The sequence below is a fragment of the Ischnura elegans genome, chromosome 3 (assembly GCF_921293095.1).
Source record: "Ischnura elegans chromosome 3, ioIscEleg1.1, whole genome shotgun sequence".
NCBI lineage: Eukaryota > Metazoa > Arthropoda > Insecta > Odonata > Coenagrionidae > Ischnura > Ischnura elegans.
The window spans coordinates 4,917,983-4,922,684 of record NC_060248.1 but is presented as its reverse complement, the minus strand read 5'-3'; positions in this window follow the sequence as shown (position 1 = coordinate 4,922,684).

Genomic DNA, 4,702 nt, shown 5'->3' with positions numbered 1-4,702 from the left:
TTGCTTTTTCATTCCTATGTACTTTAACTACACTTACCACATTCCTGTCACTATAATTTCTATGTTACTAGTATGTGGGTCACAACATAGTATTGGCAGCCATTGAAGTATTTCTTTAAATGCAATTTTGCATTTTTTTTAACAATCAGTTTGTCTTTTTGTGCATGGGAAATACTACTTCTCGATTGGGTTAGATGACAATCATTTTTTACGCATTGCGTATTAATGTATTTCAAGGTAAATAAGAATCATATTCAATTATGAGTTATTACTAGTGATGGGTCGGTTCGATTCTTCGATTCCTCGATTCTCTGCCAAGAACCGGAATTGAAAATAAGTACTTGCCAAGGTGAAAAATCGATTCCGATTCCAGTAGTACTTGAAAGTAAAAATTTATATGCGACCGCGTTTCCAACAGTCATTTAAATTTTCGCGCCATGTAATCGTAATAACAAAACCATCTTCTAGGGATGTGCGAGTACTCGAAATTTCGGTTCGAGTCGAGTAATTGGTACTCGATTCGTGCGTTTCGAGTAGCATTACGAATGTCGAGTCGAGTAGTTACGGTTACAGAGCTTTCGCGGCTAGTAAGTCCAGCAATCTGCTTGACAGGAAACGCTATCATGAAACTCGTGTAATAATACAGTTTTTAAGCCGAAGAGTCATTCTATTGCCTTTGCCTGGTAGTTACAGCTTGCCGAATACACTATAGTTGTCGACGTGGGCGCCGAATACCTTTACGCCAGCAGCGGCGGCCGATCGTCTTCCGACCCGACGCACACTGGTCCGATATCGGAAAAAGCTGGAATAAAGTCCAAAGTGACCTTTTTGGGTATAGAGACTTGAAAATTAGCGTAAATACTCATAAATCATTACCAGATATAGATTTATATGCCATTTTACATAAATACGACCCTTTAGTGAGATACAGTGGCCCAAACATGACCAATTTTTCAATGCCACGCGAGATATCATTTTTCCTCTAAAAATATTTGAATTAATCCAGGTGGTGTTGCGTTGGTATGAGTTTTATGGAATAAAAAACGGAATATTCCTTTGACTTGGACAAAGTCTCCGAAATCTTGCAATTTTGGTAGGAAAGTACTTGCCCATTCACAGAAGTGTGTAGCTAAAGGAAATTTTCTGCAGGTAGCAATACTGTAACATGGAGACGTCAAAACCTGCTGGCTGAGCATGTAGAATAATTGATTTTTCTGCTTGGAAATTTGAAAGGGCCAAATATTACATGATTCATATACGTAGTATGTAATCTTTATTATGGCTGCGAAAATGACTGTACTACTCAGGGCTCTCCCTTTTAGTTAGGATACATATATATGGTCAACATATTACTTGGAGTTAATTAATTTCAATTGTGCCAATGGAACTATTGAAGACACATTAATTTTCATTCATCTCTTACTTCTGACAATAACCATCAACGATCCTCATTATATTTTCCTTCTTACATTAGGCTAGACATTCATCATAGAAAACTGGAGTAGAATATATTGTAGTATGCATTGCTGTATTGCCTGATACAGAAATTATCATACTCGACTCGAGATCAAAAAGTGCTACTTGCACATCCCTATTATATTCCAAAGGAGCAAATGCAGACTAAATTTGTGAGACATTGTTGATAATGATAAGATATTTTCAATATAAGATAAATATTAAAGGAGATACTTTTATTTTAAATTTAAACATGAGTGCTAATATTCTAAAGTAATACCTATCATGTAACACCACTTTTCAGGTATGTTCTGTTTTAAAATTTAGCTATTACATTTTAATTACATAGTGATGATATGAAAGATGCTTTTGTCAACTGATTCTTTCACAGAGTAACATTTTTTTAAGTGGTTGTCTTGTTGCCTATTTTTCTTGGAGCCTATGGTGTAAGAATCGATGGTATCGGTAGAATCCGAATCGAAATGTCAGAATCGGAATCAATAAAAATTTGGAATCGACCCATCACTAGTTATTACTTTTATTTTTTTTGCTATACACGTGCCTATATAATGTGAAGTATTTAAATTTCTTTGATTATGGAATATCCCTAAAACAAAATGAGGGGGTTATTGCTTTGCTGATGTGCTGTGCTCAGAGGATGTTAGCTTTATTTTAACTGTCATAACTGCTGTGAGGTATAAATCCCTTTGTGCCTTTTGCAAAAGTAATTTGCTCGCAAATGCTCTGGTGATTCTTGGGAGTTTAGACAAGGAGATATTTGAAGAAAGATCTGAGGTTTTCCCGGCGTATGATGTTGTTGAAGTTTATTCGGGATTGCCACCGGATAAGGTTCTCCATCTCGGCCATTGAAACGTCGGCAGAGATGGAGAACCTTATCCGGTGGCAATCCCGAATAAACTTCAACAACAAGGAGATATTTATTTCAATCCTCTCCCTACGAAGGCCGTGAATGCATGGTGTGACTTTTTCCAGTGCAAAAGAACTAGGGTCGTGTATGCACGACCTGAATTTTTCAATACAAACTGGCAAAGGCTGTATAAACTCAGCATTGCGTTGAAGCATACCACAAGGGTCCCAAGTGCCATTAGAGACTCCGCATGCTTGAGTCTCGACCCTTAGGTGCTCATTGTGCATTTGGGGATTACCTCAGCCCTTTCCAACACTGCATACCCCCACTCTACGAAGATCCCCTCGGTCAGTTATTTGTTCATAGGTTTGAAGCCTAAACTATTAGTTACATTTATTGGCAATTGATGCTAAGAATAGCATTTAAGATATTTTTCAGTTCAGTTACAAATTTAAAACTGAATTACATCATTTATATTAAACAGTTAACGAGTACATCACCTTTCCAACTGATTTTGGAGACGTTAAGGTTTCTTGTTAAATTGTTGTTGGTAGACTATTTGTTGAGCTAATTTATGGGAGCATTAACTCGACACAAGCTGTGACTAGCAGCACACGCCATGACTGGAAAGACGTCACCCAAGTAATTACTCTCATACCTTGGTTCTCTGGTTAGAACTAATTATGGAGCTGGACTGGTCTATGTAGCACCCACGTTCACATGGGGTCACATAAGTGCATTACTGTCTTCTTAGACAAATTGATAGTCTTTTTATTTCTGTCTTCTGTCATTTTACCCCTCAAATTGCATACCCAAGAGTAGATCAGTGCAAGTAGGCTTCTACTGAATTGTTCGAAATAAGATAGCTTCACTCTTCTCGTTATAACTCATTGTTGCAAGTGTGGGAGAGAGTGGATTTGCATTAGAATTTCATGAATCTGAAATGTGTGAATGTCTGAAATGTAAATACGTACCTAAAAATATGCGAGATGAATTTAAAGGTCATCTTCCCCTCATTCTCTTCTTTTGTTTTGTTGGTCTTTGATGCAATGTCCTTTTGCTGAAAACCCCAAAAATAACTGGAACTTTTAAAGAGTTCTAAAGCCAGTCCAAAGTAAAGGCATACATATGTGCACTGACACTTGCTGCATAAGCAGCTTATAAAAAATTCAAAGATGCTCTGGTTACACTAACCTCATAAATACACTGCGATGGGGTACTTTTGAGAAAGGGTTGAGAACTACATCCTGCCAGTTGTGGAGGAGAGGATCTGGAATAGCTTTTGGTGAGGTCATGAGGGACTCGCAGGATGATTACTTGCTGCAAAAGAGCTCACAGTGGAAATCATCATTCCATGTAAGAGTCTGGCAAGAAAGGCTTAAGGATCTGAGTAAATTGTGCGGAGTATTTATTTGAGTTAATTCTCTTGAGTAGATAATTGACTGTTGAGTGAACCTATTGGTAGATGAGTGTCAGTTAAGCTGAAACTTGGCATCAATTCCTGACATGTAGGTGTGTGTGTCATCTTTGCTGATGGGGGAAAAAGGTGAGTGACCCCTGCGGGCAGGGGGATTTAGAATTCTGCCGCAGTATCCCTGCTTGTCGTAAGAGGCGACTGAAAGGGTTTCCACATGCTCACTGCTCGATTGCATCTGTGTTTGAGGAACGTCGATGTGGCTTGGATGATGCAAGACTGTGGCTCCTCTTTATGCTGCAGTACGTTTTTTAATATTCTGATATAAAGAACCTATAAGGCTCCTTGCACACACCGATTTTGGACGGCCGGTGATATATCGGACGCCCACATTCCAACAGTGAACAACGGGAGAGCATGGTGGGAGCTTGCACACGCACCGATCACGCGCCGGCACCGGCAAAATATCGGTTAGCTGCCGGCCATTGTCACTGTGGATCGCCGGCGCCGGCTCAAAAACATAGAAACTTATCGTTTAACCGGTAATAATCCGTCGTGTGTGCAAGCATCGCTTCGCTGGTAAAATATCGGCCGATATTATACCGGCCGTCCACAATCGGTGTGTGTGCAAGGGGCCTTAAGACATCAGTCTAGTAGGCAAGCACTATGCCTTCATAAGAAAAACTCTCCAATTATACATCCTTAAATACCTCAAAAATATCAACTGGTATTAAGTACAAATTCTTTGGGTGACACTCAGACACAAAAATACCTTGGCCCACATTCGTAAATCAACCTTTCAGATTGCAGTTTAAACGAGAATGTCCTTAGCAGTGAATGCTGAACAGCAGATCGTACATATCGTGAGGGAACAAGATGATGTAAAATTCCTACGTTCTATGTCGGCTGCGTTATGTGAGCAAAATAATTGGCAGTACATTCGAGCATCTAAAAACTGCTGAATT